Source organism: Eulemur rufifrons, chromosome 8 (genome assembly GCF_041146395.1).
Source record: "Eulemur rufifrons isolate Redbay chromosome 8, OSU_ERuf_1, whole genome shotgun sequence".
NCBI classification, from domain to species: domain Eukaryota; kingdom Metazoa; phylum Chordata; class Mammalia; order Primates; family Lemuridae; genus Eulemur; species Eulemur rufifrons.
In genome coordinates this window covers 19,485,049-19,511,068 of record NC_090990.1, presented here as the reverse complement: position 1 = coordinate 19,511,068, position 26,020 = coordinate 19,485,049, and the positions used below count along the sequence as shown (strand labels likewise).

Genomic DNA, 26,020 nt, shown 5'->3' with positions numbered 1-26,020 from the left:
AATTTTTTTTTTAATTAGCTGAGCCAGGCTTGGTGGCTCATGCCTGTAGTACCAGCACTTTGGGAGGCCAAGGCAGGAGGATTGCTTGAGGCCAAGAGTTCAAGATCAAAAAAATAGAAAAAATTAGCTAGGCGTGATGGCACACACCTGTAGTCCCAGCTACTCTGGAGGCTGAGGCAGGAGATTGCAGTGAGCTATGATGACGTCACTGCACTCTAGCCAGAGCAACAGAGTGATACCCTGTCTCAAAAAAAAAAAAAAAAAAACAATGTAAGCCCTATCACTCACATCAAAAATTACAGATCACATATCTAAAGATCTCAATCTGCTGGTAGGCCTATCAAAGTACTTGCAGAGAATTCAAGAATCCTATGGCCTTCAGGCAATTTTCCTCACAAGCTTAATTCTGAAGCTTTTTTAGGAACAAGAAGAAGGAAATCAAATAGCATCTTTTTTTTTTTTTTTGAGATATAGTCTCACTCTATTGCCCAGGCTAGAGTGCCGTGGCATTAGCCTAGCTCACGCAACCTCAAACTCCTGGGCTCAAGCAATCCTTCTGCCTCAACCTCCCGAGTAGCTGGGACTACAGGCATGCGCCAACATGCCGGGCTAACTTTTTGTATATATTTTTAGTTGTCCGGTTAATTTCTTTCTATTTTTTAGTAGAGATGGGGTCTCACTCTTGCTCAGGCTGGTCTTGAACTCCTGACCTTGAGCAATCCTCCCGCCTCGGCCTCCCAGAGTGCTAGGATTACAGGCGTGAGCCACCGCGCCCGGCCCAAATAGCATCTTAAGCAGACTCTCTCATACTATGAATTTATTTAAAATTAAGACTATTCCAGAGGATCCCTGGAGCCCAAGAGTTCCAGGTTACAGTGAACCATGATTGCACCACTGCAATCACGTAAGCAACAGAGTAAGACCTTGTCTCTAATTTAAAAAAAAAAAAAAAAAAAGACCATAAACTAAGGAATAAGATGGAAGGCTAATTCTATAACTTTCAAAAATGTAAAACTCAAGCTGTACACAAGAAAAAAATCACACTGGTGAACTCTAAATGTGGGGCACAAACCTGACAAAAGATAATATAACAGGAGAAATATATAGGTCATATCTCAACAAAATGCCACAACCACTTCTTTAGAAGAGAAAGGAATCATTTAAAATCACTTGTTAATTTAGATACTGCTTAGAAGTGTTTCTTAAGGAGAAAAGAAAAGATACAAGATTAAAGCACTTTTAAATATGCAAAGAGGAGGATCTGTTTATTATTTTGTTATTATTAAAATATTGTATCATGTTATTTTAAATATTACAGTAAGGGAAAGCCTACTTTAAAACATAGGTTTGTTCCTCATATCTACTACTTGTGCACAATAAATATGATTTGGATGTTTAACAAATATTAAGAATATATTGGCCCTTAGATCACAAAGAAAGAGAACAGGTGCAGAAAACAAGCAGAAATCCACCTAAAAGACTTTCTTCTATTAGCTTAGTCCACTGGCAGACAGCCAGAGTTTCCAACCATTAAACTTGTCAACTGGTGAAGTTTTTAGCTCTGTGTAGAATGGAAGCCTAAAAAGTTTATCTACTATCAGCCATCTACCACCAAGGGCTGCACACATCAGTAGGACACATAGATCTAAATCCTTTTAAGAAACACCAGTTAAAGACAACTCAATTGGTTGGCCATACTAATGAAGTTAAAAAAAAATTCAAAACAAAACTAAAAATTCCATCAAGTTTCTTCTACATAGGGTACTTTTCCCCACACTTTAATTTAACAACATACGGAACATTTTTCAGGTAAGAGAACTGAAAAGAGTCAGGAGGAATATGTATGACAAGCATACAAGGAACCACCATGGCCAAAAGTACAGAGATGGTAAAGCACAGGTTATTACTGAGTAGTTCTATTTGGTTGGAGAATACAAGGAATAAAGAGAATAAAGGTGGAAAGGTAGGTTGGGGCCACATTGTACAAGAACTTACTATAAGATATTTGGTATAAACCAGATAGAAATGTTGGGAGAATTTTGGTGAGATCTAAAGATCAAAAACATTTATTTCTAAGTTTTAATCCGTTATACAAGGAAAAAATTATAGTTTCATTAGTTGAAGAAAGAGGAATCAGAAGGTTGGCACTCTGAACTTGGGTTCAACAATGTGCTCCTTTTAATACGTAGCAAAGATATACTGTACTTGTTTCCCCAGGTATATAAATAATGCCTAGCTTTACGTTAAGTATAGGCTTCTTTTAGAAAGCACTCTGACTTAGCTACTTTGATTCTAAGGCAATCTGATGTTCAGTTATATCTATTGTTTAACCTGACATTTATTGAGCACTTACTGTGTGCCAGATATTGCTGTGTACCCTACATGATTTACATTAATAACACTCAAGAAACTAGTTTACAAAACCAAAAATTTTGCAGCTGGCAAAGAATTTACTGTGTTTTCGATTTACAGAAAAGGAAAATAAAGAGTACATCAAGTTTCCATAAAAAGGGTTAACACTACACTAACAAAATTGGAAGAAGAAGTATACACAGAATATATATCTTGCTCGATTAAAAGGATCAAACCAACTAAAATTTTTGCCATAACTGAGAACACAGAAAATAATGAGCAACAGAATGTGAATACAGTACATCCTCAAGAGAGTATAAATTCACTATAATAATATCTAAGACACAAGACACAACCATTTCTTGCAATTTTCCCTAAAAACAGAAAGGAACAAAATAGCAGCTGTGAAATCACCCAGACTACTAAAAAAAGCTCAGCATCTCTTAAAAAAAAGAGCGGGGGAGTGGGGGTTAGAGGATGGGGACTATCTCCTAATGAGCCACACATGCCAAAAAACAAGTCTCCGCGGACTAGCCATTTATGGTGGGGTACTGTTAGAGAAACAACAGGATGACAGTCGCTATCAGGTGACCAGAAACCAATCCGTCAGCAATTTGCTTCATGTGAGATCACTTTCTCTCAAGAGAATGCCTGTTCTTGGGGAGAATGACCCTGTTTGGGCACAACCTCCCCAGGAATAATGGCCTGGTGATGAATCTCAGAGGGCGAGCCTAGACGCAGTCTCTGCACAGGTACGGCAGCCCAGCAAGCACGGGGAAATATTTCCAAGCCGACAGATGCGCGAACTGAAAAAGGAGGTCACGACGCTGAGAGAAGAGATTTAACCCCTTGTTCTCTGGGAGCCGTGAAGACTCAAGGAGTAAGCATTTGAGCCCTCGGGTTCAGGGAATTTTTGTTTTCTCCCTGATGCAGGTGTCTGTGGCGGGAAGGCCTTCAAAGTCCCGCGAGGGCTCCCGCCACCCCTCGGATTCTGCCTCACTTCTCCAAACGGCCCAGCTCCCTGGTCATGAAGAAATCGCTCCGCGGCTGCACCCAACACCTTCCCGGACTGAAACCTGCAATTCTCCCCATTTGGTTTCCTTCCTGGGCTCCTGCCCGCCGTATAAAGATTGACAGACCAGAGGGGACCGATTTTCCTTCGTCAAAAATACACCCCACGCTTAACTTTTAAACGCTTCCCCGACGCAACCCCTTCCCCTTTACGCAGCAGCTCCCCGCCCGCCTCTCGCTCCTCAGGCCGCGTCCTGGCTCAAGCCCCCGGCGCCCCGGCGTGCGCACGAGGCCCCTCAGCGGTGGAGCCCGCGCCCCCGGCCCGGGGCCTGTGGGGGGCTGGAGACAAAGAGGCTACAGCGCCGCTGCGGCCGCCAGGACCGTCCCCTCGGGGACAGCTCCAAGGCCCCCGCCCGGCTCGCGCGCCGCCGCCGCCTCGCCTCGCCTCACCGGTGGCTCTGGGGCCCGGGCTCCCGCGCCCACCGCTGCTACAGCCCGACGAACAATGGCAGGAGGAGGCGCTGGCGTCCGAAGCTCGGGCCCTCTGCGGCTCGCCTGCTGCTGGCTGACTGACTAAATCCACCGGCGGAGAGAGGGAGGGAGCAAGCTAGCGAGCAGCCCTGGCGCGCGCCCTCCCGCCTTCCCTCCGCGAGGCGAGGCCGGCCGGGCCCGCAGCCCGCCCGCCCGCGCGCGCCCCTCCCCCTCCGTTCGCCACAACATTGTAGTAAATTTCTATTGGACCGTGCCGGAGGGAAGGAGGGGGCCGGGCCCGCGGCCCGTCAGCCCATTGGCTGAGGCCAAGTTCTAGCGCCTCTTGTATCCCCCCCCCTTCCCCAGGCCGGTAAGGAGAGGGGAGGAGAAGGAAAAAGGGGAGAAGAGGCAGGGGGCTGGCCGCGTGTGCGCACGCGCAAGTCGAACCCGGTCTGGGTGTTCCGGGCTCCAGCAGCACCCACGTGGGGAATGAGCCACCTAGTGTCCTGGACCAAGGTGAGGTCCTTTCCTCCTGGAGGAGGGCCAGGTAAGAGGCCAAGATTTGGAATCCTCAAGGAAAGCGGAAATCACGTAAAGGCTACTGCCAGGCTACCGCAACTGACTACCCCTAATGCACCTAATGACCTACGGTAAGTCACTCAGCATCTCTGGGCCTCAGTTTCCCCTATACTAGCTTGACCGTCTCTAGGTGCCCTTCCAACCCTGACATTTCATGAGACTTTACTTCTCCTGCCAGCTGTGTAAGGCCTGAAGTGGAAGCTAAGTGTTGAGGCCGCGCCAAGATTTCACCTGTCTTCTTCAATTTAAGGGTCTCCTAATTCCACTTTGGCACTCTCAAAATCATAAAGACCTAGCTTGTCTCCAGATGAACTTAGGGTTACTCTAACAATTGCCTGGTGTGCATTTATTTATTTACCTCCAGAAGTGTCAAAGGCCCCTTGACCCTTCATACTCCCTGCCAGATTGGTGTCTGGACAGTATCTGAACAGGCTGCAGCCCCGCAGAGCAGTGAGAAGGCTGTGTTTTAAGCACGATACCTATAAGGTAAGTTAGGATCTGGTATTTCATTTTACAGATGAGGAAACTGAAGCAGAGAGGCTTAGAACTACCAGGATAAGAAGCCTGGCAATCTGACACCAGAGCCTATATATGCCAGCTAGACATCGAATCACAGCCCCCTCACAATCTCAGCACAGCCTCCAGAAAGAGACAGACTGGGTTCAATTCTTCTTCTTCTTCTTTTTTTTTTTTTTTTTTTTTTTTTTTGAGATGGGGTCTCACTCTGTCTTTGCCCAGGCTAGAGTGCAGTGGTGTCATCATAGCTCAGTGCACTGCAGGCTTGAACTCCTGGGCTCAAGTGATCCTCCCGCCTTAGCCTCCTGAGTAGCTGGGACTATAGGCACACACCACTATACCCACCTAATTTTTTTTTAATTTTTTTGTAAAGACGGGGGTCTCACTATTGCCCAGGCTGATCTCGAACTCCGGGCCTCAAGTGATCCTCTCACCTTGGCCTCCCAAAGTGCTAGGATTACAGGTATGAGCCACCACCCCAGCCTCAATTCTTAGTCTGTAGTCCTCCCTAATGTTTGGCCTTCTCTGTGCCTCAGATTCCAACCTTATGAAAGGGGATAATAATACTTCTTACCTCTTAGAGTTACTATAAGAATTAAATAAGTTAAAATATGTAAAGGGCTTAGAGCAATGCCTAGCTCATACTAAGATCTATATAAGTGTTATTACTACTATTTGGAGACTAAAATATGGACTAAGAGGGGTGGAGCTGGTTGATAGAATATATATTTGTTAAGCACACCATTGTTTTCAGCACTGAGCTGAGCACATTACATAAGTTATCTGTTTGAAACATAAAAGCCCTTGAAGATCACCTGACTACCTTATCTAAAAACCCTTGTCCTGCTTTAACTTGCTTCATAGCATTTACTCCGATTTGACTTTCTACTATTTATTTATTTATTTATTGTCCATCTCAAATAAATTGCTACATTCTAGACCAAGTAGACTGCAGGCTCAGGAGGGCTGGGACTTTGTTCCTCTTATTCATCTCTCAGAACAGTGAACACTCAATATTTGTTGAATGAAGGAATGAATTATTCCCATTTTATATATGAGGAAGCCACGTCTAAGTAAGGTCAGGTGACTTGGCCATGGTCATTCTGTACACTAGGGATGAAGCACCTGTTCTTAAATATACTTCACCCCACACCCTACCCCACCATGCCTCAAGTCCTCAGGTTCAGCCATGCTTTTGATTTGAGGAACTCTAGTCCTACCACCTCTGTGCCTCATAGGCTTCCTTCACCTATCAGAGAGTGAAAGCTGGAACCATGAAGGATGAATATTGAAGATGAATCACCAGACAGTTCTCCACCTCCACCAACAAGTTATCCAGCAAATTCAGATTCGTGAAAACCAGTATTCTCTACACACGAAGTGCTAGCCAATGGCACATCATATTTAAGGATGCTGGTTTGATGCACAGAATGTGTAGCATTTAATAATCGTCACCATGAAAATAAGTAGAGATCACAGGCTAGTGGGAAAAGGCTAGACATAAAGCAGGAGTATACCACTTTTAAATCCAGAGTGCCATACAATACCATACCAAAATCTGTTGGCCCAGGCTTTAGAATCTGAAAGATCTGAATTCCAGTGCTGGCTTTTAGTTCTTAGTCTAGAGATGAAAGAGCTTTGTAAACTCTAAAGTACCATCCACACATGAGGAATTTTTGTTATTAATTAGATATATACTGTCACCTGTTAGGCTAAGTGCCCTGTCTCTGAGTGTAGCTGAGCCCATCACATAGTAGGAGGTGGGGGTACAAGTAAAATGTCCAGTCTGAAGGCAGAGAAACTACCTTTACCCCTGTGCCCATCTGCCATCTCAGACTTCTGCAAACCAGAGATCTAGTCCCAGCTTAACCAGCAGAGGCTGCCATTGGGTACCAAGGGAAAAGGTCCAAAGCACCATCTCTGAGGCTAATTTCCTAGGCTGAAACGGCTCCACTCCATGCTCATATCTCAGTGGTGGCTATGCCATGCTCCACGGCCCAGGACCCAGGATGGGGTCTCTAGGGGCCATCTCTATCCCGCCTGCCAGCTGAGCCCACACTACCCCCCTACCCCGGCCCCTCCTGTTCCTTCCTAGGGAACACAGGCCCTGTTAGCCCCTAGAGCGGTCAAGGGCACTAAACAAAAAAAACAAAGGAAAAAAAGACGGCATGAAAGGATCTTAATCCTTCCCCCGTTGCAAACTGAGCTCCAGCAAAAGCAAACACCAGCTGCACGTAAGAGGGTGAAATTAGATGCTGAAATTAAGTGGTGACCAGTGGGGAAGACCAGGGAGGGTAGATGAGACCTCCGATGACCTGGAAGAGATGAGATTGGAAGAGCGCAGGGGTAGGGTGGGGGAACAGCTGGAGTCTGAACCATACCCAAATCTGGGACGTGGGCGGATTAGGGACACAGCTGGCCTGAAGCCCCAATGATAGGGCATATGGAAAACGTTTGTCTTTTGTGGAGGGCGGCAAGAGGTAAAGAGGGCTCTGAAAAGCTGGGCCCACCAGCAAAGTGTTCTGAACAGTACTATTGAATAAAAACTAATCCTGGTACCAAAAGTACATGAAGAGTACGGCTTTCCATCCTGCCCATGGTCATAAAATTGTAGTCATTTTATACCTTTTAAACACAAATGATAAATCAAACAAGCTATAATGGGATAGGAAGTACTGTTCATACATTGGAATGTCTTTCTAGGGGATTATTTTTCCCAGTTGTACTTGAATTGTTCATAGAAAATTTAGAAAACATAGTTAAGTAAGAAGAAAAAAATGTAAATCACCATAAAGCCACCAAACAGAAAAAACTACTGTCAATATTTTGATGAATGACTTTCCTCTCTAGTACCTTTTCTTATACATATACTTTAAATTTATACATACTAAACTAAATCATATGAAATTGCTGATTTTATAGGTTAAAAATGGTCAAATATCAGCAATTTCATGTCTCAACCTAATGCTTTTAAAAATTTAGAATGTATTGTTTTGGAACTGACTTTTTTCATTTAACAAAATATTGTAAACATTTGCATCATCATTTTTAACAATGCTATCAAGTGGATAGCATGGTATCATAATTTAGTTAATCCTATTGTTGGACATTTAGGTTGTTTCCCATTTTCCTCTCTTACAAATGATACTTAACATTCTTTTATCTAAATTATATCCATGATTATTTTTTTTAGGATGCATTGACTGCAACATATATTTTTAAATTATAGCACATCAGGCTGCCTATTTCAGTCATATTTCTGATAAAGGCAGAGGAAGCCAGCAGAGGCAGTACTTTTGTACAATTACTTGTCTTTTATATTTGAAAACACAGAGCATGTTTTGACCTCTTTGATAGAGGCACTTTGCTTACAAAAATTGTCTTAGAGAGTTTTCTGTGCACCGTAAAAGCAAAAAGCTAAATGTGATTAAAATCTATAGATTTTAATGTATACATTAGGATTGCCATGGAGACATGCCAAGAAACAAGGGGCAGAAGGGAAGGAAGTTGAAACTGTAAAAGTGGACCTGGTAGACAGTTGCTAAGGCATGGCTTTAGGCCTCTAGATTCACAAAAGGTGAGAACTGGATAGGCCCTTATAGATCATCAGATCCAAGCTGCTAACTTTTAAACAGATTGGGAAATGGGTTCAGAGACTAGAAGGCACTTGCCCAAGGTCACACAGCATAGTGGTGCCAGAGCCCACACTTGAACTCAAGTCTTCCAACCCCTACACTACAGGATTCCATTCACTGCCTTTATGCAGCTCCAGCTACCTTTGTTCTCCAAAGCTGGTGGCCAAGCTAAATTCTACAGCTGTAAAACCGAGGAATATCTGAGCTGGAAGGTACCTTAGAGATAATTTATTATTAAAAATAATAACAACCACGTTTATGAGGTATTTACTATGTGTGGTGCACATACTAAGTGCTTTATACGCATTATTGCATTTAGTTTTATAGCATCCCTGCAAAGTATTATTAGGATCAATTACAGTTCAAGAAACTACAGCTTAGAAATGTTAGGTGATCTGCCCAACATCACCTGGCTTAAACTAGGTCTGTCTGATGCTACTGTCCTCTGTTACATACTGCTTCCATATAACTCTCAGGAAAGCAGTTTGGAAATGATATGAACAGGCAACACTAACATCTGAACTAAGACCCCAGGGAAAGGCTGTTGTGGCTGCTTCTGCTTATAGCCCTGGAGCGTTCAGGGAGAGACCCAAGGATCTGGCCTCCCATGACCCTCCCCAGCCCCTTCTCTTACCAGCTAGAGTGAGCCTAATAACCCTAAGCCAGCAAAGCCGCCTGCTTACTCACTTTAGCCCACTAATTCCGTCTCCCTAAGGGAGGGAACCCTCAAGTCCTAGAGGGTTTCCCAAGAAACAAAGAGGGCCTCAGTGCCACCTGCTAGCTGGCAGCCTTCTAAAACTGGTAGTTAGGCTGGGCACAGTGGCTCACGCCTGTAATCCTAGCACTCTGGGAGGCCAAGGCAGGAGGATCGCTTGAGATCAGTAGTTCGAGACCAGCCTCAGCAAGAGCGAGACCCCCATCTCTACTAAAAATAGAAAAAATTAGCCGGGTGTGGTAGTGCGTGCCTGTAGTTCCAGCTACTCAGGAGGCTGAAGCAGGTGGATCACTTGAGCCCAGGAATTTGAGGTTGCTGTGAGCTAGGCTGATGCCATGACACTCTAGCCCAGGCAACAGAGTGAGACTCTGTCTCAAAAAAAAATAAAAATGAAAAAAATAAAGCTGGTAGTTAAAGTCAGCCTGGCCCAACTCTCACCTGGGAGAGGGACATGACACAAGAGGAGATACAGGGAAACAGAGGGGATTAGACACCCAGAAATTGCCATATTTGACTTGCCCCAAGACCATCCAGAGCTGCTGTGGCAGGACAGTTCCTGAGCTGCCCACCGAGCATTCAGCTAACTGCAATTTCCAAGACTTCCAGTGACTGGGAGCATTTTAGTAGACAAGAAAGAGAGAGATAATAAAAGAGACTACAGATAAGTTGCAGCTTTGGTTCTGCCATATTTCACAGTGTTATTCTGGGCAAGTCACTTGCTCTCCATCAGCTCAGCTATCATAACAAAGTACCATAGATTGGATAGCTTAAACAACAAAAATTTATTTTCTCACAGTTCTGAAGACTACACACCTGAGATTAGGGTGTCAGCATGGCCAGGTTCTGGTGAGGACACCTTTCCTGGCTTGCAGATGGCCACCTTCTTGCTGTGTCCTCACATGGCAGAGGGAGAGAAAGAGCAAGCTCTCTGGTGTCTTTTCCTATCAGGGCACTAATACTATTATGAGGGACACACCCTCATTATCTCATCTTACCCTAATTACCTTCCAAAGGCTCTATCTGCAAATACCATTGTATTAGGGGTTAGGGCTTCAACATATGAATTTTGTGGGGACACAAACATTAGGTCCTTAACGCCCTCTCTAGGGCCCCATTTCCCCACCAATCAGATGGAGGTGGCCATGCCTACCCAGGCTGTCTCACGGGGTGACAAGCAGGATCAATGATGTGGGGGGTGCAAAAGAGTTTTACAGAGTTCAGAGCCCCACACCTGCACCAAGTATGATTTTTATTTTAAATCTGCTATCAACCAAGGAGAAAGAATCCTCAACCCCAAGGCAAATCCTCCCTGGAAGTGAGGACACAGTGGTCCCACTTTTCTTCATCCAACAAACATTTATTGAGCACCTCCTTTGGGTAGGCACTGGGGACCCCAGTGTGAATGAGTCCAGTGGCACAATAATAACAATCATTATGATCCCATATGTGGGTGACGACAAGAAACAGTAAAAAGAACGTGGGTTTTGAGGCAGGCAGGCCTGGGTTCAAATCACAGCCCCACCACTGAGATGCTATGTGAAATCAGGCAAGTCACGTCCCCTCCCTTCCTTATCTATGAAATGGAGATAATATTAATATGTACCAACCATTGTACCAGGTGCTTTGTATCCAATATGTCACTGAACCTTCACAACAGCCACTTGAGGAAGGTATGACTATAATTCCCATTTTACAGACAAGGAGATAGAGTCTCAGAGAAATGAAAACCTTCCCCAAGATCACCCAGCTAGTAGGTGTCAGAGTTAGGATTCAAACCCATATCTTCCTGGCCCTACTGCTAATACACTTTTTACAGTGTACTGATTGCCTGCATTTCATCATAGTCATTATAACAGTACCAGCAAAGATGTGCAGAGCACCAGATGTGTGCCTAGGTACTTTACCTGCGTTCTCTTATTTAATTCTCACAACAACCCTATGGAGTGGGTACTATTTTAACTCCATTTTATAGCTTTGGGAACTGAAGTCAGAGAAGTGAAGCAATTTGCCCAATGTCACACAGATAGGAAGGTGTATACTTGGGAAGTCAGGTGTGTCTGACTCCAGAACCCAATCTCTTGCCTACCACACTATCTTGTCTCTCTTTCCTAGTAAGGCCAAGCAGGCATCTTTATCTCTGTTTGGGAGATGAGAAAGCTGAGGCCCAGCAAGAGGTAGTGACATGCCTAAGATCACCCAGCAAGTCAGCAGCTAAGCAGGGACTTAAACCCAGGCTCCTGAGTCTTAAACCCAGGGTTACTTCCTCCCCCCATAATACCTGAATCCTGAGCATCAGAAAAATGCCCCTGTCCACTGGACATTTGGAAACTCTATACCTAGTTCCCTGGGGGTGTGGGGAACCCCCTCTGCACCAAGCCAGGCATACATAACCCAGAGTGTGGGGCAGAAACCTTTGCAAATTCCTCTCTGGGGAAGACAGCCGTTGAGCTGGTGACCCATGTGCACCTGGCCTTGGGCACCTCTGTCTTGGCCTCCCCAAGTCATGGGCCCAGAGCTGGGAAGAAGGGGATTCCAGAGGAAGCTGCTCCAGGCCTGGGCTCCCATTGGCTGGCACAGCTCTCTGCTGTGATTTCTGCTGAAAAACAAAAAGCTCAATCCTTTAGGCCTAAGTGCTAATTACCAATAATGACATAATAACCATTGTGGGCCCAACAGCCAAACAGCCCCAACTAGAAATTCTGCATAGCTCAGGCTCCAGAACAAAAGACTTGGGCACTCCAACTGAAACTGATGCCCTGGCAGAAAATATCAGAAGCAAAAGGGCCTCAGGGTTGACGCAGCCAAAGTATTATCTGGCAAATGGAGAGGATGATGACCACTCACTTTCTCCTTCATTCATACATTTGTTTATTGAGAATCTACTATGTGCTTAACATGGTCCTAAAGCCAGAGAGAAGAGGCTTCATTTATTCATTAGTTCACTCCACAAATACTTATTGAGTACATACTATATGCCACATACTGTTCTAGGTACAGAGGATATAACATTGAACAAGACAGACAAAAATCACCATCACCACTGAGTGGTAATTACATTCCAATGGGCGAAGACAGATAATAACCAAATAATCAATAAAATGTAGTATGTCAAAGAGTGATAAGTGTTATGGAGAAAAATCAGCAGGGAGGGCAGTTGGGGAAAGAAAGATGTTACAATTTTAAATAGGATAGCTAGGAAAGGCCTTACTGAAAAAGTGACATTTAAACAAAAAATTTAAAGACATAATAGAACAAGCCACAAAAGTATTTGGGAGGAGAGTGTTCCAGGCCAAAGGACCAGCAAGTGCAAAGGCCCTGGGGTAGAAGTGTGCCTGATGTGTTCAAGGACTTGCCTGAAATCATACATCCATTCATTAACAGAGCTGAGGGGCTTGGGGGAAGGAATCAGACACAGACTAATCACCCACTGTGCATTTAAACTCTCTCAGTCTTGGGACAATTCTGGAGGTAATATTTTGCTCACTAATCTCACCATTTTACAGACAAGGGAGTGAGATCCAGTGAGAATGGGCAGGTCTGTCTGACTCTAACTTCCTGCTGCTTCCCTACTCCTCTAGTCTCTGCCCCGTCTATGCAAATTCTAAATATTTATTGAGTGAATGAACCCTGTACATTTCTCAAGCCCTGCCTTCTCAATGAACTGTTTTCTGACTGGCTTTTCCCAATTTCTCTTTATTGTCTCTGTTAATCATAGAAATAACAACAACAATAATTCCAGTGTGTCAGCTATAGACTGAGTACTTTACATGAATTATCTAATTTAGCCCTTAAGTAATCCTAAGAGAAGGTGTTAGTATTTTTCCCACTTTATAAGTGAAAAAACTGAAACTCACTGAGGTAAAGGAACTTGTTAGAGGCCCCACAGCTGATAAATGGAGAAGCTGGGATTTAAACGGAGGTCTGTCAGTTCCTAAATCCCTATTTTTAATCCTGTAGTATTAGTAGAGACCTCTGACGTCAATCCCTCCACTTCCTTTTATAAATCAGAAAACAGGCTCAGGAAGGGCAGGTGATTCACCCAAGATCTTGAGGCGTAAAGAGCTGGGAGGGCTGGTGTTCCCTCCACTCTACCACGTTTGGGGCTATGGACCAAGTTTTCTCTTTTAGGCCTATTTCCCAGCCTCTGCCGAAGTCTTGGAGTCATCCTAGCTTCCTGAGGACAGTTCCAAGGAGCTCACAGTCCACCTCTGTCCCCTCAGCCTAGGCCCGGGTAGTGCAGGATCCTTCCTCCTCTCTGCTTTTCCAAAGTGCCTGCAGTGGCGTTCATCAGAGGAGGCTGGGGAAGGGAACCTGTCTTGGGTGAGGCCAGGACATCCCAGCCAACCGGGAGATGGGAGGTGGGGAGGGGAGCATAAACAATGCTGAGCCTCTGGCTTTAAAACTGGTTTATCAGGTGTCATTTATTCAATAGAAACTGTATCAAATACTCCCCGTCCCTAGACTGGGAAGCGGGTAGGGCAGAAGAAGGTTCTTAAGAGGCAGCAGCTACAATAGCAAGAATAGTAGCTATGTACCATTGAGGACTCACACTAGGTGCTTTCTCTACATTATTGTTGATCCTCACAGTAAAATCAGCACCCTTCTACAGTGGAGGAAACTGAGGCTCAGAGAGGTAAAGTGACAGCCAGGGTCACTGCACCCCTTTTTGCACACCCATTCATGGTACAGTGTAAAAAGGGTCCAGAGACCTGGGTTTCTACTGCGTGACCTCGCACCATCAGGCGCCCACTCTGATTTGAGGGTCCTGTGTCTGTTCTGAAAGGGACTTTGTGACCAGCACCTGTTGTATGATCCAGGAAGCTCAGGGACCCAGCCCTGCCCTGACGGTGGGGCCTCCAGCAACGTGGGACATCACACTTACTCTTCCTCCAAGCAGCAGAAAAAAGGGCCTGATTATTAGCTTCTGGGGGTTGGGGGGGGGGGAGTAAAGGCAAATATTTTCCAAATATTTGTCCCTGTTTCAGGGTTGCTGCTGCCTTTGGCCTCCAGCCAAGGAGGAGACTAGGGTAGTGGGTAGGAGGATGCCCAGGCCTGAGGCCAAGAGGGGCAAGGGGCAGGAGGGAGCCAGCTGGGCAGTGGGCCAGGACCCCTCTGGGGACTCGGTCTTGTTTCTTAATCTTTCCCTTCCATTGTTGGCCAGAACAGAACGGCTGCCAGGAGAGGCAGGGGAAGCAGTGGGAGGGGCTGAGGAGATTGAGGAGTCCAAATAGTGATGATTCAATTAGAGCTCCTTTTTTTCAATGGGTGATCATTACATGTAGACACTGGGCCAGGCCACTTATAGGGATTATCTCATTGAAGCTTCCACCCTTCCCTGTGAGGAAGGCCTGCTGTGCCCATTTTACTGAGGTGGAAACTGAGGGGCAGAGAGGGCAAGTGAGTGCCTGAAGGCCACCCGGCTTGCCAGGGGCAGGGCTCTCAGGGAACCCAGGTTGCTGACTCCTGAGAGAGGCAGCCACTAGGTCTGACTAAGGGGGTGGAGAGGAGGGGAGAACGCAGCACCATGGGGGAGGAGCAGGGTGGGAAGGCCCTGGCAGTCCCAGTGAGCAGAACAGACAGCTGTGAGGGTGCAGGAAGAAGAGGGAAGCCAGTGACCATCCCCAAAGCCCTGCCCGATGTGGGCCCTGCTTCCCCCTCCAGCCTCATCTCCGGTCACTTCCTGCTCTCTCTCTGTGCTCCAGCTATACCAAACACAGCGCTCGCCTGCCCTGAGCACACTGTGTGGGCTCACGCCTTTGCACATGCTGTTCCCCATACCTAGAAGAAGGTTGTTCTCTCCATTGCCTGCCTAGAGAGCTCCTATTCATCCTTCAAATCCCAGGACAGCTCTTTCTCCCTCATGCCTAGAAAGAGTTAAATGCCTGCTCCCCTGGGCTCGCTCTGCATGTAGTGAGTGGTTTGTGCTCCCTGAGGGGCAGGAACCCTGTCAGAGTCACCTTTGTGCCCCAGAACCTAGTACAAGTCAGCTGTTCAATAAATGTTGTCTCTAGTTCCATTTTATCACTGAATCTTTGAGACAGGCAAAACAGGTTTTCTTGTCCTCACTCTCAATGCAAAGAAAAGGAGGGCAAGAGAGGGAGTGACTTCTGAGGTCACACACACATTCAGTGACACTGGTAGGCCTAGAACCCGGGCTTCTCTGCACCATGCAGCTCCTGCCTGGCCCCCACCCCAGAGAGGTCTCATTCCTTCCAAACCCACCAGGGTCACTACAAGGGACCCACAAGATAGGAGTGCAGCTCACCCCAGTGTCCACCTCAGACACTGCCTGGGGAGCAGAGGAGCAGATGAGGGGCTCCCGCACCCATCTGCTCTGGCTCCTCCTCCCAGATATGTCCCTCAGCCAGAGACCCCCGTGGCCCTATCACCCCAGACTCCAAGATCTCACTCTCACCTCTGTCCTCTGCTGCCTGCCCACTGCACTTCACTGTCACGTCCGGCTGGCTCTGCCTCCTGCACAGATCTCACATCGCCCACTGCTCTTTGTCCCATGGCACAGTTCCTGGCCCAATATCTCAGAATCTCTCACCTGGACAGTTGCCCGTCCCTCCCTGTTTAATACCTAATGGCTCCCCATTGCTATGGGTCAAGTCCTCCTAACTCCCCTGAGCCTCTATCTCCAGCTGTGTTCCCCCAAGTACGGGTCATGGCTCTGGACCTTGAGCCCATGCAGTTCCTTCCACGAGGAATGTCCTTTCTCCTGCTCTCTGCCTAAGAACACCTATTCACACTTCAGTGCATCAATCAAAGGTGGAGTTGGTGGTTTCGGTGTCCTAGACTCGGAGCTTCCTAGGGGACAAGGACTACACAGATTCATCTCCGGGCCCCCTGCCCACCACAGGGCCTGGCACAGAGTGGGCATGCATAAAAGCAGATGACCAGAAAAGGGATGTACATTCTTAGTTCTGTGAGGCTACCTCCCTCCCTTCACCCTACAGGTGCCTTTAGGAACCTATCAGACTAGGTTGCTATCCACCTATCCCCACCAGTTCCCTCCCAGACCTGGTCTCTACTATCCCAAGAGGGACATCTTTATAATCCCAAAATAATACTCATAATTATAATAATAACAATAATCAGTACTACCATTTATTGAGCACTCACCATATAACTCATTATTTAATTCTCATAAAAACCCTAAGATACAGGTAGGTTCTTTTATTATCCCCTTTTTACAGGTAAGGAAACTGAGGCTCCAAGAAGTTAAATCTCTTGCCTAAGGTCACACAAATAGTAAGTAATAGATACAGGATTCAAAGCCAGGTCTGTCTGGACAGGCACTATGCTATCCAGCCTTCTCGCACTTTTTGTTATCTCCTGTCTTCAAAACTCTTGGAGTACCAGGCCTGGGTAGGGGATGCAGTGTGAGTGTGTGTTCGATGAATTTATCCATTCAACAAACACCCCAGTAGCTCCCACCAGCCCTGTGCTGGGCAGTAGAGATGGACAGAGAGAACTCAGATGTAGCCTCTGCCTCCTTGGAGGAGATAAGAGCATTTAATGCTAAGAGTTTGGACCTTGGAGTCAGCAGACTTGGGTCTGAGCCCCAGCTCTACCCCTAAATAATTGTGGGTGCTGGGTAACCCAACTGACTCACCCAGTCCAGTGCCAGGTCTTTCATCCTCTAAGTGGGGATGATAATGTCTACCTCAGAGGGTCACTGGGAGTACATGAGATCATGTGTTCAAAGTAGCACATATACCAGCCTGAGCAAGAGCGAGACCCCATCTCTACAAAAAATAGAAAAATTAGCTGGGCATGGTGGCACATGCCTGTAGTCCCAGCTACTCAGGAGGCTGAGGCAGGAGGATTGCTTGAGTCTAGAAGTTTGAGGTTGCTGTGAGCTATGATGACGCCACTGCACAGTAGCCCGAGAGACAGAGCAAGACCTTGTCTCAATCAATCAATCAATCAATCAGTAAAAAGCAGCATATAACAACCAGCCCAGCATATAAGAAACAGCCAATAAATGGCAGTAATACATGTGATGACTAGAGCTTCTCAGGATCCCTAGGCCACGGTGAGATGTCATTCTCCGGAGCCATCCCAGAAACCTCCTCAGCCAGAGCCGAATGGTAATATTGATAATAATGCCTAATGTGCCCAATTAAACAATTCTTCAAGGGAAGTGTCCTTTATTAACCCTCTTTTACAGATGAGGCAACTGAGACAGAGAAGGTTTGTTACTGAACCAAGTCACACAGCTTAGGGGTGGCTGAGCTGGCACCTCCACTCAGCCACTTCCACATTGGGCAGAGCCCAGCCCTTACCCCAGGGCCCTGGCCAGCCTACAGGGAGTTCAGGGACTCCTGGCTTCTAGATTCTAGTCCCAGCTGGGTGGGAAGTTAAAAGTCAGAGAAAGGAGCCAAAAAAGAGGGACACTTAGTCCCCTCCCAGAATAAGCCCAGGGCTGGGAAGAAACCAACAATTACCAAGTGGGGCCCTGTGCTGGGCACTTCTCATTGGCTCCTTCCCACATCCACGTGGGGAAAGTGTAATATATATGCCACAGATGAGGTCTCCAAGACTCAGAGAGGTTCATGACCTGTACAAGGTCACACAGCTAGGAAAGTGGTAGTACCAGGAGGGCAGAGTCTCTCCTCTCCCCTCCCACCTTCAGTCCCAGACCCTCCCAGCCACCCTCTCTTCTGATGAAACCTAGAGGCCCTGCCATTCCCTCTCCAGGAAGCCCAGTTGCCTAGGCCTCTCTCTGCTGATTGATGCCTGCTTGGTACCTGGCCCCTTACTCAGTTCAGAGGACCCAGAGCTCACTTTAACAGAGCCCTGGCCCCCAAGAAATTCACGGTCTACTGAGCAAATAGGGACTCATGTTCACTGAACCCCTATTATGCTGGATACTTTATAACCATTAGCCATTTAATCCAATACAAAGCACATTGATAGGTGCATAGTAGATGCTCAATAAATATCTTCATTCATTCGGAAATATTCACTGAGCACCTACCATGTGCTACTATATCCTAGTTGCTGGAGATACAGCAGTGAACAGATGAACAAAAATCCCTGCCCTCAGGGGGCTTCCATGAATAAAAGAACAAATATACTTTTGTCTCATGGGTATTAATATTCTCATTTTACAGATGTGAAACTGAGATGCAAACAGCCACCCAGCTGTAAGTGGCAGAATAAGGATTCTGTCCCAACCCAATCTGCCCAAAGACCTTTGCATTGTATCACGTGACCAAAAAAATCACCACCTAGTGTGTTAAGGGGTAGGAGAGGAGTTGGCCCTGTTTGTGGTAGGATCCTAACTTCAAGAGAGTGCCCTCTCTCAGTACTTCCTCCTTTACACCTCCCAGTGGCCTCAGAGACACAGGACATGCATTAGAATCAGCTCGTGTGGCAGTCATTAAGGCAAACCAGTACTCACCCAGAAGCAGCCATTGGGGTCAGCCAGCCAGTCGGAGAGAAGCCATGGAGCCATCGCAGGAGGGGCACATGGAAGCAAAAGACAGCAGTGAGACAGAGCACAACCCACAAACAAGCTCTTTGGGGCCCCCTCTTGAGCCAGGGCCTGGCCAGCAGGGAACCCTGCCCTCCCTCTGCCTCTGGGGCAAGCACCCTCCTAGTCAGTAACAATGTGATAATCTACCCTGAGCTCATCAGGCCCAGGCCCAGGCCTCCCAGTGCCCAGCCCACTAGAGAGTCCCTGTAGGACAAACATTAACTGAGCACCTACTGTGTGCCAGGGGTTGAGGATCCAGTCTAAAGACAGACACGGTCCCTGCCCTTAGGGAGCCTCCAGTTCAGTGAGGAGGCAATCATGTAAATATTACTGAATTATGACTGTGACGTGTGCTTCAAGGAGGAGACTTGAGAACTTGGGCAAATCCTGACTCTACTATTTACAGCTCTACTGTTTGTGACTTTGGGACCATTTTTTTAACTTCCCTATGCCTCATTTATTTATCTGTAAAATGGGGAGAATATTATTATAGTATCCACCTCACAGCATTGGTGTGGGAGTTATATGGATTAATAACATCTGGAACAATGCTTGGCATTCATAAGTGTTAGCTACTATTATTATAGGGGGCTATAGGTATGGGTTTCAGAGGGACTTTGCATGGGTGAGGCCACCACCTACCTGCCAGAGTTGCTGTAGGGATTAAATGAGACGATGAGAGGTGAAGTTGAACATGAAGCCCGGTACATGGTAACTACTCAACAGATGGTGGAGTTATTCTTAGGGCTGCTCTCCAGTGTCTCAACAAGGGGCAGTCAGAAGTGTCCCCCCACCACAAACACACACCCAGAAGTGCAGCTTTGGACTGAGAGAGAACCAGCAGCCACATTCTCACCAGATACTACAGATGTCTCCTCTCCTTTAACCATCACAGTAATCCAGGAAGTGGACAAAGGAGAAATTATCACTAGTCCCATTGCAGATGAGGACAGTGAGGTGAAGGGACTCCGCTCTGTGTGTCCTTGGATGTCACTTCACATCTCCAAGCCTAGTTAAGTCGCTGAGCCACGATTCCAGCTCGCATCTGGCTGGATTTTATTCTCCAGGCTTTCTCTTGATTTTTCCCTTTAGTCTCTGCGGTACTAGCTGTACAGCCCCAGACAAGCCTTTGAACTTCTCCAGCCTCAGTCCCTTCATCTAAAATAGTTGTTGTCCAACAGCTAGACTGGGATCCAAGCTGTTCCTGACCTAGCTCCTCCTCCATGGGCTCAGTCGCTGACACCCCAACCTCTCCTCTAACCCTTTACCATATAGCTCAGCTCAGCCACTATCCCACAGGTCAAGGAATGTCTGTGCTCACTTAAACTCATGTTTTCCAGGTGGGGAAACTGAGGTCCAAAATTGGCCACATACCCAAGGTTGCCTTGCAGTGCCCAGCTCTTGCACCTGGGCAGTAGTTGGGTGGGGTTGGCTCTCTGGGGAACCCCCCGTGGGCCCTGACCTGCAAATTGCTCCTTCTGCCCAGGGAGCACCCAGCTTAGGTGGCATAGCTGTTCCCCAGCTAACACAGCCTAAACATCCCACAGCTCAGAGCTTGCTCCAGCAGGGATCAGGCAGTCCCACAGGTAAGGGCTGAGCAATGTGGGTACCTCAGTACCCATGGGGGTGAAGGCTCCCCCACTTAGTCAAGTCTGGGCTTTGGAGTTGAACCTAAGTTCAAATCCCAGCTCAGCTACTTCCTAGCTGGGTGACTTTGGTCAAGTCTATTCATCTCTCTAAACTCCTACAAAACTGGGATAATACTTCGGTCATGAGATTAGAAGGATTAAATGAATTAGTGCTGCACATTAAAGGCTTTAAACAGAATCCTGTGTACAGTAAGTACTTAAAAGGCAGTGGCTCTAATTATGATTAGAGAACACAGGCCAAGAACAGGACTTGTGGGCCTGTCCCACTCAACCTTGATCTTGCCCCATGGGATGAGGATGGGGGCTAAGTCCCAAACCACATCCTGAAGCTATAGTCGTGGGTACTGGAAGACCTGTAGAGACTCTAGGGGCATCTCCCCTACCCATTTCACAGAAAGGGAAATTGAGACCCAGGGAAAAAAGTGACAGCCCACAGACTAAAAAGGGGTAGAATCCTGCCCTCTTTAAAAAACATCAGAGTCTTAGGCCCCGGGGAAGTTCTGAAGCCTCTCTCCACCCCAAGGGGACTGTCATACAGACCTACTCTGCAAACCCGAAACAAATCTCAGGCCACCATGACCTCTATGGTGAGCCCTTTGTAAGTATCCCATTCAGCTCTGTGACTGGCAGACCTATACATGGCACACAGTAGGTGCTCAGGAAGGGCTTGGGGAATGACCCAGTGAAGTTCATCCCTGGTTCTGCACCTTTGCTCAGGCTTCCTCTCCAGGGATCTCTCCTTGCACCACCCCTCCTCACTCCCACCCCAGCCTCTGTCTCACTCTGCAGCTCAGGTCCTATCAGCTGGGCCTGGCTCTAGCCAGCAGAGCTCTGGGCCTCTGTAGGGCCTGCACGGCGTCAGCATCTTCCCAGCCAGACTGGGATGTTCCTGCCCAGGACGGCCAGCCAGGCCCCTGGCCAGGGTCCACTCTGCAGAGAGGCGGCTCCACCCACCGGTCTAGGAGCCCTGGGAGCTTCTGTTGGATCCTGGGGCCAACAAGAGGGAGGCCAGCCTGGTCTAGGTGGTGCAGGGATGGGCCAATCAGGAGACAGCCAGGTGTGGGACCTCTTTGCCTCAATGAGTGCCACCCACACACCCAGGCACTCCACCCATGTGCCATGTTGTTGGGACCTGGCAGGCCCTGCCTGACTCTTTTGTATACACAGGGGAAACCTCAGGGCTTCCCCACTCTATTCCCTTCTTGAAACACCCCCACTGGGCTGCTCTCAGACTAGCTAACCATTCTGGTCACTACATACTCATTGATTCACTTGATTCTGCTAATCTAAGCTCTAGATTATTGTCTAAGAGCAACCTGGGGTTCAGAGAGGTGAAGTGACTCATGCAAGATCACATAGCAAGAAAGCAGCAGGGTCAGGATTCAGATCCAGTTCTGCATGCAAAGCCTACAGGGCACTAGGTGTCCCCTTCCCCCCTCCCTCTCTGCTCCCCACAGTCTGGCTCCCTTTCTTCCCAAACCTTCTGCTTCCTTCTGCAAAGTCTCCTTTCCCCCATTCCTAGTCAGAATTGATAATTCCCACCTCACAACTGCTATAACACCTTATTTACAGTTATTTCTGAGGTGTCAGTCTCTCTGACACTCAGGAGGGCCTTGAAGGCAGGGAATGACTCCAGTAAGTGCTCCTTAGACCTGACAGTCTGTCACTTCTGTCTCTACCTCCCCCTCTCTCACTCGCAAAAGTCCCCTAGGCCTCCTCCTGCAGATCCCCTCCCCACCCTCCAGGCCCATAACTGGGGTGGAGGTGGGGAGCTTACTGCAGCTCCTAGGGCTCTCTGCCAGTGCTCTGGCCCCTCCCTGGCCCCTCCCTCTCCCCTTCAGTAGCTCCAGACCTGACCCTGACTTGATACCAGGCAGCTCTCACAGGGACTCCCAGGTGCCCTAAGCCCAGCCCCAGACAGGCTCTCTCCAAGCCTCCTCCTTCTGGAGAAAAGGGCTCCAGGGGCAGAAAAGGGGTAGCTTTTTGCCCTAGTCCGGGAATTTGAAGGGTCACATTCAGCCACTCCCTTCCAGGAGAAGCTATGGGTCCTGTAATAACCTTCCCCAACCCCACCAGGATAGTCCTCCCGTCCCCCCTTCTGGGGCAAGCTTGGGCTAGGGTGGGTCTGCTCAGGTTCCCCCCCCCCCCAACTAACTGGAGGGGAGGGGTCCTGTCCTACCCCAAAGAGGTGGGCCCTGCTGGAGAGTGTAGGTAAGGGTGAGACAACTCTCGGGGAAAGACAGAGGACAGAGACAGGGAGAGACTGGGCCACACAGAGAAGAGATGTGAGAGATACAGAGAACCCAGGGATGAGAGTGAGCAGGAACCCGAGCCGGACACAGAGACCCGGAAGACCAGAGACAGAGGGAAGTCCCCTAGACCAAGCCTGGCAGGGAGTGTGTGGGGCTGGGGCGGTGACCGGAGGGCCACCCTGGCGGGCAGAGCCGGCGCCCCAGCTCGCGGGTCCCTCAGTCCGGAAACTCAAAGTCAGTTATATAAGGGCCGGAGCTGGGCGCGGGGCTCCAGGCCCGGTTGCCCCCTCCCGCTGAGCGCCGCCCGCCCGCCGGCTCCGACCGCCGCTGCGGCGGCCCCGGCAGAAGCATGCGGGGCCGGGCAGGGCAGGGTTGGGGGGCGGCCTTGGGCTGCGCCGCTCTGCAGAGAACCGCCCGCGGGGACTGAACCCGGGACCCCTGCCCCAGACAGCCAGGACCAGCCAGGACCTGGACGTGTCTAGCTCTGGACCCGAGATCCCGGACCCCTCTCCTGACGCCTGTGCCCCTCCCTGCACCCTGAACTTCCAGACGCCCAGGCCCCTTTGAACCCCAAGTTCGGACCCTGGAATCCGGGACCCCTAGACCCCCTCTCTGGACCCTTAGACCCTGGTCTCCCCTCTCCTAGGACAGTCCCGGCCCTTGGGGGTGGCCTCTTCTGTCCCTCACCCCGTCCCTCCCGGGCACCGGGGGTCACCCCCCAGGGGGTCGCCCCCCGGACGGTCCAGGCTCACCTGGGCTGGACAGGGCGGGGACCTGGCCAGGCCGGGCCAGGCCGCGTTCTAGCTCTCCGCCGCTCTCGCCCTTTAAGAGGTTCCTGCCACTTTGCCCCGGCGGGGGCCTCCACCTGCACTGACAGGGCAACTCTAACGTGAGGCCCCGCCCCCGGCCCGGGAGGCGCTCCGGTTGGTGCAGGCAACTGCCAATCAGCGGGGCGCGGGGAGGACGGGGCAGAGAGTGAGAGCGCCGCAACCGGGAAGGGGCGGGGGCTGCAGGTGCTGCCTAGTCTGGCAGGGCCGCGTAGTCGGGGCAGCCCTGGTAGACCCAAGGGGTCAGGGGAGGGAAGGGCAGGGAGTTCCTGGATTGACTGGTGTGGTCTCTGACGTCATGTGGCAAAAGTATGCTGCAATTTGCCACGTGGTGCTGCCCGTAAGGGTACTAATGGGAACAGGGGTTGGTCATAGGGGATCTAGGAAAGTGTCCTGGCCAGACTCACCTGGATCACTTGTCCCACCACTTCGTCCTGTATGACCTTGAACAAGGCACTTCTCTGAATCCGAGTTTCTTCAACTATAAATCTTACAAAGTTTTCCTGAGAATTAGTGATACATGTTAAATGTCAAGGACAGGTCTGGTATTCACCCAGCAGGCATTCAGTAAATGTGGGTTCTGGTTCCTCTCATGCCCATCTTGCCACTCTTCTCAGTGACTTCCCCTCCTGATGGTCCATCCCATCAGCTCTGTAAGGTGCTTACATGGTCACTGGTCCAGACCCCTCCTGCTCCATCTCATCTCAGACCTGTGCTGGCCCTCTTAGGGCCAATGTCAGGAAGCCACCAGCTCCCAGGTGGCTCTTTCATTTTAAAATTATCCTGAAACTTCAAAAGCTCTTCCTCAGATTAAGGCCAAATCTGCCCTTCAGGACTTCTGCCCACGGAGAACATGCCTAATCCCTCTTCCATGTAGAGGAATCACAGGATCATAGGAACATGGAATATTCCAGGCTGGAGAGCTATGGAGAATTAATCCTTTCTTTGGACAAATGGGGAAAACTCAGTCTCACCGAGGACAAGTGACTTCCTACGAAGTCCCATGAGTTTAGTGATCGTCCTAATAAATAAGCTAATGAGACTGCCTGGCTGCAATCCGCAGCATTGCCACTTACAAGCTGTGTTACTTTGTGCAAGCTGCTAATTCTCTCCAAGCTGGTTCCCTCCTTTGCAAAATGGGGTTAATAAAAGTATTTCTCTCAAGGATTGTTGCAAGAATTGAATGAAGTCATCCATGTAATATGCTAGTCTCAGGTTAAGCATCCACTAAGTGTTAGCATTTATTATGATTATTGATGTTATTGTTCTATCAATACGTAAATGAATTAAAGGTCATAGATTCATTTCCTGCCCCCCAAATTCACTGAGATGGTCTCTGAGTCAGGTCCTGTTTTATGCTTCAAGGCCCTGATCCCAGCCTTCAAGGAGCCCATAGTCTAGCAGAGGAGAGTCAGACTGGGCCGCTAGACCTGGGGATATTCTCTGAAAGACAGGGGCTCCACACCACAGAAGCTTTGGTCCTTTGACTGGAAATCCAAACACATGAGACTCTCAGTCCCTAGCCACGTCAACCCCATGGGGAAACTTGGCGCACACACAACCAGACTCCCAAGCACATTGACGTGACTTTCCCTTGCCTGCATACTCGCCTGCCTACCAGGCAATATTGCCCAGTGGTCATGGGTTAGGAATTTGGAAGCAGTTGATTCTGGTCTCCGCACTTAACAGCTTTGTGCTTTTGGACAAGCCACTTCCCCCCTGGGGTAAAATGGGATCAATAATAGTACCAATTTGTACAGAGCTGTTGTGATGATTAAATGAGAATATGTGAAAATATATATGCAAATACTCAATAATGGATCTATTGTTATTTTGTAATTGCTCCCACAATTGTTCACACACCCAGGAGAGAGCAGGCTGTGAACTCCTTGATTTGGCCTCTCCAAACAGTGGCTCCTCCCCCCACCCCACCCTCATCCCAGACTCAATCAGAGGGTAGGGAAGAGGAAAACCCCAGCAGTCAGTGGACTGGACTATTTATTCTAAAGAGCTGCTGTAGGCCCTGACCCCTCCCTGTTGGGGCAGGCACGTGGCTCCAGCTCTGTTGGGCTGAGCTGCCTGTGGGTGACTCAGCAGTGCCAGCGCCTGCCCCAGCCTGATAAGTGTGTGTGTGTGTGTGTGTGTGTGTACGTTGCGGGTGGCCAGGGAAGGCTCTGTGTTTCTGAGTTTGCGCATGGGAAGTACATCTGGGAATATGTTTGTGATCTTATGTGTCTCCTGTCTCTGTGTATTTGTGTATGTGTGTGTGGTGGGGGTGTGTGCCTTTTTTGTGAGTTTGTATAGAGGGTGTAACACTGTGTCTGTCTCTCTATGTGTCCTATAAACTGGTTGTCCCTGGGCCCCAGGCTAGAGAGCTCTGCCCTGCCCCCAGGGCCTCTCCAGCCAGGCACCTGTGTCTGCTTCTTATTGAGGTGACTTGCACACTTGTGTGAATGAAGGTGGCCTTGTCAGTCACTGCGGGGGAGGGGGGGGCTGTTACTGCCTAAACATCAAGTGCCCTGCCCC

The 26,020-nt window shown here is 48.6% G+C and overlaps 1 protein-coding gene across 2 annotated transcripts in view; it reads right to left on the bottom strand.

The window, feature by feature from the left end:
* The window catches only part of EPB41 (erythrocyte membrane protein band 4.1), a 193,597-nt gene that overhangs the window by 162,213 nt on the left and 5,364 nt on the right, over positions 1–26,020 (bottom strand). Inside the window, exon 1 of one of the 2 annotated variants that reach the window (XM_069479666.1) lies at positions 23,420–23,509. The exons of the other annotated variant lie outside the window; for it this stretch is intronic. The gene's annotated coding sequence lies outside the window, so the exon portion shown is untranslated. Of the gene's footprint in view, positions 1–23,419; positions 23,510–26,020 lie in introns of those variants that run through there. 2 annotated transcript variants of the gene reach the window in all.